Genomic DNA, 16,098 nt, shown 5'->3' on the forward strand with positions numbered 1-16,098 from the left:
ACATGTATTTTATCTCTACTTTTTCTACTGTCTCTTAGTTTTCTCCCCTGTTATCATTTCATTTTCAATACCGGAAGAGATGATACTTCCCTAGTGTTAACACTCCCGGCATTTTTACATCTACCTAACTGAAATACAGTATTCTTCACTGTCTTAATGTCCTTTTCCAGAACAGAAGGATGCAATATCACTTGGAAGCCATTTCTATTAAGCCAGATTTCAGCTCACAAAAGAACGTGAAATGATCTGATATTGTGGTCTTTTATAGACTTCACACCAGATGCTTTCCATTTTATGGACTCCCCCAAACCTTCACTTTCTTACAGTGTTTCTGTACCTCTGTGTGTCCAATGACCATATACAACCAGCAGAACTATAAAACATCATTGATTTACATTTTGTGGTTATTGACTTAGGTTCACAAACTCTGGTTTCTCTCATTTGGGAGAAAACTATTTTCTTCAGCTGTCTTCCTAGAACACAATTATCAGGGTAAACTGTACATGCAGAAAAATTGCACAAGTACAATAGATTAGACCTAGATAAGAAGAGAACCAGAAGCTAAATTTTAATTTTTAAAAAAATCTAAATTCCAGAAACTGCCAATTCCCCAACTTTATAATAGGAACAAAAATATATCTTATCCAGATTATATTAATCAGTGTTAGATTTAGCTGCAGGTACTAGATAACTCAACTAGTAGCTTAACTAAGAGAAAAAATTTAATTTTCTCTGATATAAACAAAGTTCAGACATCAGGAGTCCAAGGCTGAAATATCATCTCAACTATATCAGAAACCTACTCTCCTATCTTGTCCCCTGCCCCATCATCAACACATAGCTTTGAACTGCAGTCCAAGTTAGCTGCTTAAGTACCAACCATCATATCCACATTCTACCCAGAAGGAAGAAAAAAACAAAGAAAAGCACATTCCTCTCTATAAGATATGTCCTAGAAATCATACTTCACATTTCAGCTTACAACCCAATAGCCAGAATCTAGATTTATGACTATATCCTTGCTGCAAGGTTAGGAAATGTAGCCTTTATTCTGAATGGCCAAAGGTCCAGTTAATAACTACTGAGTTTATTGCTAAGGAAGAAAGGGAAGTGAATATTGGGGAACAGCTAGCAACTTCTACCACAGTGATGATCACATTTCATTGTTCCTGAACACCAGGACTTAACTTGTGACCTCAGGCAAGTCAATTTACATTTTCTCACAAAAAGTCTCCGACTCTTGGCATGAAGAGTTATCAGCTAGTAAAATGCCAGAAAATATAGAGTTATACTGAGAATGCCAAGAGATTCTCAATACAGAGGCAACAGTACATTTACAAAGGATTTTTGGTAGCATTTGAGCAATAAAAGGAAATAAAGCAATGCTGATTTGATGCTCTGTTTCTTCTTTCCCCTTAAGATCTGCCCTTTGTGTCACAGGTACAGACATCAAAAAATTCCACTGCATACCATTAATACTGTATAGGAGATGGCATACCAAGCAAAAGTAATAAATCTAAAGAAATCATAGAGAGTACCAAGAATGTGAAATGTGATTTGGCATTAAGACTAGTAAAGAGCAGCATAGTGCGTGATTACTCCTGCATGGCCACATTTACATCTCTAATTTGCTCATATAAATGCATTAAGCCAGATTGTTTTAGAGACTAGCACTTGCATATACTCGTGGGTCAGCACCCACATCTTATGTACTTTATGGTGCCTAGGTTTAGGCAGTACCCACCCCTTGCCCTTCATTAGTTTCCTAGCATAAACCCCTTTATTTTTATTTTTCTCCATTTTCCATAATCAACTGTCTCACATCCAATACATATATACATCTATACCTAGCCAATATCTGCTGTGACCTTGCTGAGTAATACAGTAGGAGGACATGAAGAAGAAAGTATTCCTTAGTTTCTTTTATGAAGAAGAACATGTTAAGAAGATAATTTTGAAATGGGCATTTTATTCTATTTGTGAAAAATTAGTACCCCCTATCCAAAAATGGGAGTCATATACTTTGCTAGTATAAATCCTATTCCATCTATTGAAGAATACACTAATCACTGGAATTCTTGAAAATTCAATAAAAATTATAAACCAAGGCTTTTGTTAGATTTTAATACTGATTTTTCAGTTATTACAATAATTCTGTACTTACTGATCTATTGGCATCTAGCTCCAACCAGACACATCATGTGAGCCTATTCAGTCAGGCAGCTGTAGCAGCAACTTTTCTCTAGACTAACAGTACACTGTTGAGTATGGTCATTTTCTTCTATCTCAAGTGCCACCAATTAATGAATCCTCAATTAGTCTTCACTATGGAATTGTTGTATTAGTAATTGTACATGACAAGCAAATATAAAATAAAGATATGTCTCAAGCATCAACAAACTCAGAATTTTGGTTATATCAGAAAACTGAAACAAATCTGAAAGAACCCAGAACAGATCTATTTATTTCAAAAAAATAAGATAGAAAGTAAGAATGCTATAAAAATACAATTATGTGCCCAAAAGGAAAACATCCTCAAAGAATGTGAGCACGATTGTGGGGCAAGAGACAGCATGCTCTCTGAGAAGAAGCTGAATGAATCCCCATGCCAATTCTGCAGCTGGTCTACTAATGGTGGGAGCAGTTGAGAGAGGATATCTTCATGTTCATAACGCAATGAGGAGAGGCCCAGGTCTGCAACCCAAGATCCACAGAACCTACTTTTTTGAATGATGGCAAAAGCTATTTAAATCAACAGCCTGAGGTAAACATAAGCAGTAAACTATCACACAACTATCTCATTCTCAATCTATGTGTCCTGTCTAAACTCAGATAATTATTTCTTTTGTCCTCTACTTCTTTTACACATATAAAATGTCACTTCTTATACTGCTAACTTGAGGGTAACAATTATAGGATTGGCTCTCATTTGGTTTTGAGAGCAAAGGGACAATAATCATTAAGTATCTATCATTTCTTATCAGATTCACCCTTCCTGGGTGCAATCAAAGCAATCCAATTATGATTTTTAAGAATGCATATTTATTCTATCTTTAATTATGGCTAAATTAACCACTCATCCTTCTTTCTCTGAAAAGTGCAATTCCTCAACAGAATTAAGAAGTCTAAAGTTGTGTATGTTTTGCATGAACCTGCTCCCCAGCCTAGGAAACTAGACCAGGGTTGGACACCTGACAAAGTTAGGGCTTCAAATTATCTCCTGCGGGAATCTGGAATTGATACTTACTATCCTACTAGTCTGAACTATTCTTTTGTGAACCCAGAAAATAAGGTTGCCATTGTAGGTTATTTATGCTTGGTACCTCAATGCCAAAACAGAGAAAGCTGGTCTTCAGAAAAAGAGAGAACCACAAATAACTGAACAAAGATGAACAGCAATAAGAGACTATGGTAAACTAAATAAATGACCCCCAAAGATATCCAGGACCTAATTCCTGGAATCTGTGAATGTTCCCTTAAACAGCAGAAGGTACTTTGCATATGTGATCAAGTTAAGGATCATAAGATGGGAAGAGTATTATGAATTATTCAGATGAGCCCTAAATATAACGATAAGTGCCTTTATAAGAAGGAGGCAGAGGGAGATTTTACTACAGAAGAGGAAGGCAGTGATGACTGAAGCAAGATAACATGCTGCTTTGAAGACTCAGAAAGGGGACATGAGTCAAGGAATGCAAGAATATAGCTCTACAAATGGAAAAGGCAAGAAAACAGATTCTCCCCTAGAGCTTTCAGAGGGACCGGAGCCCAACTAGACACCTTGAAGTGAGCCCAGTGAAACTGATTTCAGACTTCTGCCTCCAGAAGTTAAATAGAAGAATAAATTTATGTTGTTTAAGCCAGTAAATGTGTGGTAATTTATCAAGTGGCAACAGGAAACTAATATAGAAGCCATGTGTCCACAGGACAGAGAGACTGAGAGGTGGCTGCCTGAGTTCCTAACTGCTTTTTATTTTATTCCTTCATGTGACCTAGCTTGCACATCTTGCCATTGGGATTCATGAGAGAACAGTGTTTCATTACAATAAATTGAACATTTTGCTTAAGCCAACCAGAGTTCTAGCTAAGATATAAACAAGCCTAATAAAGTGAAAGTATAAGAAGCTAGGCAGTGTAATTCAAAAAGAATCATAACTCATGGTCTCCAGAAAAAATATATATATCTGTCCCCAAGGTCAAAAACAGTGCCCAATTCTACCATAAGAGTCAGCCTTGCACAGTCAGGTATTGTCTCTTGAATGCCCTCCCTTCAAATGTAACTCTATTTTTACTTAGAGTGGCATTCCCCAGTATAATTGCATCAACTGAACATAACAGCATGGATTTGTCAACAAAGTAATGTTACAAAATTTTATATTTTGCCTAAAGAAAGAGGACCAAAAAAAAGGTACATTTGTAAGAGGGATATTGGAAGAGACTGGAATTTAAAACAGCCAACTGAAAAGGCAGAATTCAATAATATATCAAAGTAGAAGGAGGAGGTTTTAGCAGGTAGAGAACAATATGAGAAGTGGTTATGAAAAGGTTAGATTCAATATATGAAGATGATAGGAACAGATTTTCCCCACATTTCAGCCTAAGGCCTACAGATTTAGAGAATCAACAGAAAACCAAAATATGCTTCACAAATCAAACCTATCTTAAAAGCTCAGTACAAAAATTATACTCTCCCAACATGAATCCCAGATCTCAGTACAATGAGAAAAGTGGTCTTTCATTTTCAACAATGAGAAATGGACAGGTTCGCCAATCCTTTCATCTTTCCAAGCTTGGAAAATTGCGGTTCCTGAATAATTATTAGAGTCTATCATTCTTTTATTTGCCTTCTTAAATTCATAACAGTATGCAGCACAGCTCTTTTTCCAAAACTGTTATCCTTCTATTAGGACCTTTATGGGATAGGTCATTATGTGCTAGAACTCCCAGTACCTCAATCTTTAATCCACATCAAAAGACAAAATGTTGTTAGAGACTGTTTGATTAGTGATGCAGAAAAGCAAAATCCAAACATAACAGAAACCTAATCAGGTTGAAATGCTTCAGCTAAAGTCATCAAAAATACAGATATATTTACCTAGAAAAAGTCTCTGTGACAAAAGAAAAGACCTAGGAGAAAAATGCATGCTTAACATAAATTGGGAAGATACTGTATCATTTGGTGAAGAAAAAGGAGAGTGACCTGAACAGTAGATAACTAAAGTACTCATTTATTACTTGGAAACAACAGGGAGCATGGAAGGTCAGAACAAGGGAGCAATCACCCAAACAGGATTATTCGTGAATTCTAAATGCTTGTCACTAATTACAAGTTATCCAGTAATACTGTGAAATGGTCAAATAGATTAATACAGGATTTGAATTAATCTTCTTCAGTTTAAGATTTTCCTCTAATCCACTGAACCTTAGAATCAGTAGAGTGTTCTGTATAACATGAGAAAAAACGCTGGGAACATTAACATAATATTCCAGTCTCTCAACAGGCCAGTCTTAGATACATCTCTTTTACATAGGTAAAAATTTAATGCTTCATGTTCTGACCTGTAATAGGATATACCCTTTTTTAAAAGGTCCGTTTGAAGCCAGAGAATATCTTTGAGTCTCTGGAGGGCAGTGACTATGCTCAATGCATCTTTGAATCTTCAGTGCTTAATAAATGATGTATGGTTGATTGATATATGAATGACACAAGTTAATATCACAAAACTACTTTCAAAGATTCTACTTTTCCAGTACAGCTAATTAAAGCCCCAAATACCATGCACTAACCAAACTAAGAAACACAAGAGTATCTATTTGTATCTATCATTCTATTAATTTACATCAAATAGCATATCTACCTTTCACGTTCCAATCCTCCACCCTGTAAGATTTTCTTCCTGATGTCCCTATTTCTCTTTTTTTTAATACAATGGCATTTCTTTGGTTAAATGGCTGCTATTCTCGTTATAAAGAATAATGGTTAAGACTGACTTGTTTAGTCATCCTTTACCAGCGGGGGTTATGAGCCTTACACAATTAAGAAATAATTCTTGGGGGGATGGGAGACAAAAAGGAAAGGATAGGAGAATTGCATTCTATTATTTGTCCTGAGTGGTAGATTCACAGATGTTTGCTTAATGATAAGTCTTTGAATCATCTTAGTTTTGTACACCTTCATGTTTGTACGTTACATTTTGACATAAAGAAAGTGTGTGTGTGTGTGTATCCTCAAGTATATAAAATGAGAGATTGCAACTACAAAATAAGAACAGGTTGCTTTTGATCTATGGCCATACCTCCCTGAATGCACCTGACCTAGTCTGATCTCAGAAACTAAGCAGAGTTGGGCCTGGTTAGTACTTGGATGGGAGACCGCCTGGGAATACCAGGTACTGTAGGCTTAAAACGGCAACAAAAAGGTCATTAAAAAAAAAAAAAATTAAGGATCCACTAGGAGGATACTAAGAAAACTTTAAGAAAGTTTCTCAGAAAGTAGAGTGAAAAGTTAAAGAATTTGAAAACAAGAGAGAAAAGATAGGGGAAAAAAATTCAAGGACCGATCCAGCAGGGCCAATATCTGCATAGCAAGCATTCCCACAAAAGAGAACAGAAAACACAAAGGGTAGAAATCATCAAAGAAATTATTTCCAAGGGACATTAATTTCCAGGTTGAAAAAGCCCACCAAGTACCCAACATTATGGATGAAAATACATTTACATCAAGGTATAATAACAAGAAATTTCAGAACACTGAATTTTTTTTTTCTTTTGGGGGGCTGGCAAGTACAGGAATCCGAACCCTTGACCTTGGTATTAAAACACCGCACTCTAACCAACTGAGCTAATAAACACTGAAAATCTTATAAGCATCCAGCAAAGGGAAGATATTAAAGGGTCATGAAGAAAGGATTTGGAATCAGAATGGCTTTAGACTTCTCAACAGGAACACTCTGTTTAAGCTTATTTAGGTTTCTTATTCCTTACAATCAAAAGAGCCTTAGCTAAAACATTATTAATCTCATTGTATTTGGGGAAAGCATAATTCAAAAAATAAAAAGAGAAGTGATCCATAATTATTCCTATAAACATGAAAGATTTCTTTATACTATAATGAAATGAAAATGAAAAAATTATACAGGCTGAAAAATAATAAAATCAATTAACTTAGTAAATACTAAAAATATTGTTATGGGCTGAACTCAATGCTAAAGTCCTAACCCCCAGTACCTCAGAATGTGACTGTATTTGGAGATATCTCTTTAGAGAAATAATTAAAGAAAACGAGGTCATATGGGTGGGTCCTAATCTAATATGAATGGTGTCCTTATAAGAAGAGGAGATTAGGACACAGACGTGCACAGAGGAAAGACCATATGAAAATAGACAGAGAAGATGGCCACCTACAAGCCACGGATAGAGGCCTCAAAAGAAACCAACCTGCTGACATCTTGATCTCAGTCTTCTAGCCTCCAGAACTGTGAGAAAATCAATTTCTATTGTTTAAGCCATCTAGTTTATGGTACTTCATTATGGCAGCCCTAGCAAACTAATACAATTCTCTTAATACTCTGCTAAAGTAATTACTGCTGGTTAAAAGTGATAGATTTAAACACATGCATTTAGGTCTTTTCTCTTCCAAAATCCCACTAAAATGACATTAAAAGGATTTTATAAATGGTAGAAACTCACAAGAAAAAAAAAGATCAGGAGAAGGGGCAAAAACAGAAAAGTTTTAAAAGCTAGAAAGCAGATGGACAGGTGATAACTGACTTAGCAGAAGCAAAGGACTAATGTAGCAGAAAAAAAACTTACACCAGTGAGAAAAGCTGAGAAGCAAATCAATTTATATCAGAATCCCTATAAGACTCAGAAAGTACAGCAACATGTACCCCTGAGATGAAGACAAGGCTGGAAACAGATTGAAAGTCCATGAAGCAGTTATACTACCAGAAGACTGCTCCTCCCTCTGTTGGCCAAATTCTGGAAAGAGGAAAACAAAGGTCTTTGGGCTGGGAAATACTAGGCATGATTAGAGGGTTAGAGAGTCATAATAAACACATGTGGATGAACTGAAGGCTTACATGTCTGGCTCTCAGAATACTGACAGTGAACCAAATGTCTATCCTCAGGCAGAAAAGTGGAAGAGTTGGTTCCACAGGAAGGAGGCCAGGAGTGGGGGACACCCAAAGGAATTTTTTCAGGCATTCCATAAGAATATAGCCCAGCCAGATCACCATGTGATGAACAGCACAGTCAACCACTCTCACCCTTGCTCAGAGAGCTAACATTAAGTTTTACTGTACCTCACTCTTAAATCTAAGCAGAAAAATGAGGAAGACAGACATTTTCTGGAAAACACCTAATATAAAAGGCAAGTACCAATGCAAACAGAAAAGTAACTTGGGGAAAACAAGGAATATGTACATAGATAAAAATTTCTAAAAGCTGTCATTAATATCCTCAAAGATAAGAGTGTAATACTTCAATGAAACAAGAACAGTGTATACTAAAAAAGAACATCCAGAAAGCAAAAGGAGACACATACTACAACATGGATTAACCTTGCAAATATTATGCTAAGTGAATGAAGCAAGAAATAAAAGGCCACTTATTGTATAATTCCATTTATATGAAATGCCCAGAATAGCCAAATCCATGGATGTCAAATTAGTGGTTGCCAGGAGTTCAGGAGTAAGGTGAAGGTAATGGGGAATGACTAAAAGGTAGGGTTTTCTTTTGGGGATGATAAAAATATTCTGAAATTCAATACTGGTGATGGTTGCACAACCTACAAAGTATACTAAAAACCTCTGGATTGTACACGTTTAAAAAATGATTAATTTTGTGGTATGTTAATTATATCTCAATAAGGAAAGGAAAAAAGGAATTTTTGAAGTTAAAAATATGATAGAGGGCCGAGCCCGTGGCGCACTCGGTAGCGTGCTGCGCTAGGAGCGCGGCGACGCTCCCGCCGCGGGTTCGGATCCTATATGGGAATGACTGGTGCACTCACTGGCTGAGTGCCGGTCACGAAAAAAAAAAAAAAAAAAAAAAAAAAAAAAATGATAGAAAAGGTCCAGGGTTTGATCTCTGAACCAGCCAGCCATCAAACACACACACACACATGATAGAAGAAATGAAAAACTCAATAGAAAATTTGAAAGATAAGGTTGAGGAGCTGTCCCAGAAAATACAGAAAAACGATAAACAGATGAAATTAGAAGAAAAAAATATAAGAAAATTAAAGGGCAGGTCCAGGAGGTCCAAAATCCCAGTAACAAATTCCAGGAAGAGAGAATAGAGAAAAGTAGAAAGAGGTAAACTATTGAAGTTTACCTAACTCTGTAAAAATTTACCTGAACACAGAGAATCAAAACAGATCCACATTAAGGATAATTGTTGTGAAATTGCAGGATGCTGGGGATCAAGAAAAGAGCTTATAAGTTTCTAAAGAGAAAGAGGGGAAAAAATCAACTTCTATACAAATGATCAGGAATCAAAATAGCACTGGACTTCTCAATTGCAACAATGAAAACTAGAAAACAATGAATTCATGTCTTAATAATTCTAAAGGAAAATAATTTCTAAACTAGAATTAAGTTAATTTTGAGGGTAAAATATTTCTCTTATGTTACCTTTCTCAGGAAGATACTGGAGAGTGTGCTCTACGGAAATGAGAGTAAAACAAAAAAGATGAAGACATGGGATCCAGGAAAAAAGATCCAAAAAGCTGAGAGGCCAACAGAAGCCCCAGATGATGATAAAGGGAAATCCTGGGACAACAAGCATGCAGCAGAGATAAAATTAGAGAAAGGGAAAGAGAAAGCCTTAAATTGCAGAGTAAAATACTATTGCTCTTGGTTGGCTCTTGTGTATGTGAAGAGTCAGGCTTAATAAATCCATCAACAAAGGTCTATTATTATTTATATTCCAAGTAATAACATAAATCTTATAGTTAAGGTGACATCAGTCAGATGCTAAATGAATAAATGATAAATTAATGTATAAATGTATTTTAAATAAATTATTTCCAAGTATCTAAATGCCACCAATACTTATTAATGGAAATTTGAATCTATGCACTAAAATGTAAAGGCACAATCACTACCCCAAGATCCACATTGTATGGGATGGGTTGCCAAGCCTATTCACTCCTGTCAAAGACAGTTTCCTTGCAAGGAAAAAGCCTAAACTGGTTTTTTCCTGAAACAGTTGCAACAAATTCTGTTTTAAATAAAATCAGTTCTTCTTTTGACTCATTTTGCCTCCATTCTTCTTCTCAAAAGCCAGAGTAATTTTTAGGTTTGTATGATCTTTTTAATTATAATATTTGATATACCAGAAGATATATTGAAGATTATATTGAAGTTATAAAGCAATTCAAGACCAGAACATCTGGTAACTCATATCCTCCATTATCCACCTACCTCCTGCCTGAAGAAATATTCTTCTTAATGTTGTGTTTATCATCTCCTTGCCTTTTTTTGACATAGTTTTATCACATTATGACTGAACAAAATATTACTTGGTTTTGTTTGTTTATTAACTTTATCAAGGATGCATGTTATTGTAGTTCACTCATTTTCCCCTAATGTATAACACTGTAATTTGTGAATATATGTCACTTATCCCTTATACTGTCAATGGACAGTGAAGTATTCTCCAGTTTTTTGCTATTATAAGCAGTGCTGCTCTCAAAATTCTAAAATATAGCTCCTACTGCACTTGTACAAGAGTTTCTCTAGGAGTCAAATTGCTGGGTTGTAGCGTATTAAGTTGAAAAATTCAACCTTCCAAATATTGCTTAACTACTTTCAAAATCATCTATACCAATATACATTCGCACCAGCAAGATACAACAGTTCCTAGTGATAACTGTGTTAAATGGCATTTCTATAAATCTACTTAAGGTGGACATGGTACCTCATTGTGGTCTTAATTTGCATTTCCTTGACTAGTAAAAGGTCATACAAACAATTTCCAATGCAGTTTGACAGTTTCTTATAAAACTGAAATACACTAAACCATATGACCTAGCAATTCCACTCTTTGTATTTGCTCACGAAAAATGAAAACATAAAATTAAAGGCTTGTATATAAATGTTCATACCAACTTTATTCATAATAGTCAAAAACTGGAAACAATCTAAATGTCCATCAATAGATGAATAAATAAATTTTGGTATAATCAATTACAAATTACACAGCAATAAAAATAAAGCAATTGCTAATGCCTGAAACAACATGGATGACTTGTACACACATTATGTTAAGTGAAAGAAGCCAGATACAGAAGAAAATATCAGGTTGACTCCATTGATAAGAAGTTCTGGAACAGTTATAACTAATTTATAGTTGTACAGCTACCCCATAGAAATCAGATCAGTTGAAGGAGGAGAGACTGACTGCAAAGGGGCATGAGAGCACTTTCTGGAATGATGGAAATGTTCAATATCTTGTGGTTACATGAGAGTACACATTTGTCAAAACTCATCTGAGTATTTTACTGCATATACATGTACCTCAGATTTATGAAAAACAAAATGTAAGTCAGATCATGTCATTACCCAGCCCCAAATGCAGCATGGCTTCCCAACTGCTCTTTGAATGAACTACCCCAAACTCCTTCCCATGATCCAAAAGACAATAAATGAATTAGCCTATATGCTCCAATCTTCACCTATCACTCTATGCCTCATTACTTCATTCCAGCCATACTGGCCTTATCAGGGTTTATTAGAAATTCCAAATTCTCTTTTAAAAAATAAAATACAAGGAAAAAGAGACATGGGGGAAGAATCTAGAAATAGTAATGAATCACAATGTGTGGACTTTATTTGAATTCTGATTCAAACAAAATGCAAAACATTTACATCATTTGTGGTAGATTGACTGCATTAATAGACCCAACAAATGGTCTTCTTAAATTCACCCTGCTTTGTCCAGCTTCTTTGTAGTCCCATCCCACTCTGACTTACTTTGGCCAAAGGGATGTCATCAATGGTGAGGCAAACAGAGGCTTCAAAAGCACTTATAACGTTCCCACCTGCCCTCTTACACAACTGGGTTTTGTTCTTGCTCCTCTGCCTTCACCATGAAAACATGCCTAAGATTGCCTAGTGGAAGAAAGACAAGTCTGCCTAATTGAAGCTCTAGATGTGTGAAAGAACCCAAAGACCAACAAAATCACCTAATTCAGCCACAGCTAACCACAGATACATGCATTGAGTATACTTCCAAGTCCTGCTTTGAGTAAGACAACCACTCAGCTGATCCACAGACTCCATATTTATTCTTGTATACTTTTAAGATTTTATGGTTCTTTGTTATGCTGCATAATTGTGACAACAGAAAACTGATAAAACATTTACAAGACAACTGGAAGTTTGAACACAGACTAGATATTCGATGATATTAAAGGACCATTGTTAATTTTTCTTTACTGAAATATAATTGTACGTGTTTGTGGGGTACAAAGTTGAATATCAATTCCTATGTACAATATGTGATGATCAAATCAGGAGAATTAGCATATTCATCATTACAAAACATAATCATTCTTTGCTTACATAATTAAAAATTACATAGTTAAATTTTTTCTCTAGTTGTAATAATGGTATTCTGGTTATATTTTTTAAAAGAGCCCTTATCTTTTAGACATACATATTGAAATATTTTTTGATAAAATGCCATGATGTCTAGAAAATAATGTAATGTTGAAATAATACAGGGGTGGGATGGGAAAGTTCATCAATGAAACAAGATAGGCCATGAGCTGACAATTGTTAAACTGATGTTGAGTACATAAGTTTAAAATGTTAAGAGCTGACCGGTTAGCTCAGATGGTTACAGCATGGTGCTCATGAGAACACAAGGTCCAGGGTTCAATCCCTGTACTATTAGCCACCAAAAAAACCAAAAGAGTTCCTTATGTTTTGTTGGACAGTAATGTGATAACATTTATCTTTTTAATGCTCCATATAGATTTGATTTTTGCCTTATCTATCTATAGAATAAAGAACAAAAGAAAAAATTTTAATAAAATAAAGTAAAATGTTCAATAATAAAAAGTTTTTTAAAAAAATCCAAGCCATCCAACCTAAGGGCCTTTGCACTTGCTACTACTCTCTATATCTCAGTTCACTGAGGTCCCAGTTTAAAAGTTACTTTCTCAGACAGACCTTTGACCACTCAGTCTCCAAGTCACTCTATATCACATCACCCTGATTTGTTGGCTTCTCAGAACTTAACCTCACCTGAAATCACTTTGTTTATTTATGTGCTTTTCTGTCTCACCACCACCACCACCACAGTCCCAAAATATAAACTTTATCAGAGCAAGGACCTTCCTATCTTGCTCACTTCTGATTTCCCAGCATCTAGCACAAGTGATGGAGTTTGGATGTGTTGTCCCCTCCAAAACTCATGTGGAAATTTGATCTCCAATGTGGCAGTGTTGGAAACTGATTGAGTCATGGGGGCGGATCCCTCATGAATGGATTAATGCTCTCCCTGGGGAGGAGGGGTAGTGAGTGAGTTCTTGCTCTATTAGTTCCTGTGAGAGCTCCTTGCTTAAAAAGACCCTGGCACCTCTCTCTCTCTCTCTCTCTTGCTTCCTGTGTCCATGTGATCTGCCTGTACCCGCCAGCTGCCTGCCACTTTCCGCCATGAGTAGAAGCAGCCTGAGGCCCATGCCAGATGCAGCTGTCCCAGAATCGTAAGCCAAATAAACCTCTTTCCTTTATAAATTACCCAGTCTTGGGTGTTTCTGTTATAGCAACACAAAACGGACTAAAACAATAAGTCTGGCTCATTGCAGGTGCTTCTCACAGAATAAATAAATCAAGCCACAGCTAACTGGGCTGAGTTTCAAATGCACAAGTCAAGGCAATGTACATTGACTAAGCACAGGGAAAAAAAACATTTCTGAGATGTCTTCACAACCAAAAAGGGGTACTCAATGCAGAGTTGCAAGCTGACCCAATCAAATTGTCTCTCTTGAAAATATTCAAACAGTATGTGGGATGAGGAGAGGTACTTTAGCTTAGGTTGTTAACTACAAGCAGGCTGGTTTCTCTATCACAACCAATACACTTCCAATGTTTACATCAGGGATTGCAACCAGTTAGGATGACTTCCAGTGTTCTACACAGATATCCTCACAATAAACTGTTAAACTAAAGATAATAAGTGATTTTTTTCCTTTGGGACTATAAAGACCTATCTAATCACAAGAGGATGACAAAACTAACCTTTATACGATCTAACAGAATTTCCATTCATAGGCTACTCTAATTTCCCCATTTGGAATGAAATCTCTAATGACTTAAGTATTAGAGCTGGTGAATCATAATTAATTAGTAAACATTTTCAAAGGACAGTAGATAACGTGGCAATCAGAATCTTAAAGCTTAAATTGGCAGAAGTGTGTAAATACTCACTGACACTAACCTCAAGATAATCTTCCTTGTTCTCTCTCCCCATTTTCCCCCTCACCTCCAGACTCTTCATCTTTGCCATTCTACCACACGTTCTCAATCTATCTCTTCCTTTCCCTTTCTCTCTTTTCCTCCACACCTATACCAATCCCTTCTCTTAACCTCTTTTTCTTTTATCTTCCAAGCCTCCATTAAAATGAAACTCATTCCTCTTTTAAAAACATTTATTGAATAATATAAGATAAGAAATGAAGAATAAAACCATAAAGAGACGTCATTTTTACCCATCACACTGAGCATCTCCTTCCTGATAGAGAGAAAAAGGCAAGCAGCAAGCTTTTATCACAGAAGATAAGGCAAAGCCAAATGAGGGTTATCAATATGCAGATTTTACATGTTTCCAGATGTGATCTGTCAGTCACAATGATTACCACAGCAATGTCACAATGGCTGTATATGAGAAAAAAGTGCTGCTACAAGCATTCATTCTGAAAGCATTTGTTTAATGAGAGCTGAATAGATTTTTGCAAACATATCCAACAATTCTCTTTCTCTTGTTTTTCAGACATATTTCTCATGTAACTAAGCTATATATAGATTCTAAGGTTTTAAACCAACTATCCAATACAAAACTAAAATTTTACACTGTGACCTCACCATTAACTTTCTGGCACTAACCTCAGGTCACAGACACTATAGAAAGTGTCAGGAATATAAACTCAGTAGGAATTTTGAAATGTTCAGAAAATTAATTAGTATTTGGCATGCTGTTTAAAAAGCCTTTCATTCTGGTTCTGTCAAAAGCAGTCTGGCACATTTCTCTAGCACACTAACAATCTGATGATTGAAACCAATGTTTTTTTACGTCTCTTCTACAGTTCTTCAGCGTTTCATTTGCATACATAGATAAGAACCAAGTCAAAAGCTGAAGTTCCAGAAGCTAGAGGAGAAAAGGGCATTTCGTTAGTAGGCTAATGCTTTCTAAGACTGTTTCCTATCAAATGAGACAACAGTGAGAATAGTTAGGGAGGAAAGCAAACCAAGAAAGAAAAAATACAATCAAGTGTTCACAGCTGCAAAAAAGAGAAAGTGTCTTGCAAATTTTCTCATTCTACTTTGAAAATCATTAATTTAACAGAATAATCACCTCTGATTACATGTCAGGTCCTATTTTTTAAGATCTTATCATACCAGAGATATACGTTGATTCCTCATTTTATAAACGGATAAACTGAGGGCTAGTGAGGTTAAATGATTTCCCCAAGGTCACACAGCCAGCAAATAGCAGAGATGGGATGCAAGTTAAGGTCGATTCCAAAACCCTGTGCCATTAATCACTACGCTATTCTGTTATTCTATTCTTTCTTATATATTGTATCACATTTATAAAATTAACTCAACATAAAAATCTAGCTATTTCAGGACAGGTACTTTTAAGAGAATGAAATGTTTCTTTTTAAACTTTTATTCCTGTCATTTATCTTTTTTTTTTTTTTTTTTTTTTTTTTTTTTTTTGTCGTTTTTTCGTGACCGGCACTCAGCCAGTGAGTACACCGGTCAGTCCTATATAGGATCCGAACCCACGGCGGGAGCGTCGCCGCGCTGCCAGCGCAGCACTCTACCAAGTGCGCCACGGGCTCGGCCCTTATTCCTGTCATTT

The 16,098-nt window shown here is 35.9% G+C and overlaps 1 protein-coding gene and 1 pseudogene across 1 annotated transcript in view; one reads left to right on the forward strand and one right to left on the reverse strand.

Annotated features, from left to right (window-relative positions):
* TTC28 (tetratricopeptide repeat domain 28) overlaps window positions 1-16,098 on the reverse strand; it is a 703,516-nt gene that overhangs the window by 490,613 nt on the left and 196,805 nt on the right. The window lies entirely within an intron of this gene.
* On the forward strand, window positions 6,283-6,401 carry LOC134371239 (5S ribosomal RNA; annotated as a pseudogene).

The sequence above is a fragment of the Cynocephalus volans genome, chromosome 2, assembly GCF_027409185.1.
Source record: "Cynocephalus volans isolate mCynVol1 chromosome 2, mCynVol1.pri, whole genome shotgun sequence".
In the NCBI taxonomy this organism is placed as follows: Eukaryota; Metazoa; Chordata; class Mammalia; order Dermoptera; family Cynocephalidae; genus Cynocephalus; species Cynocephalus volans.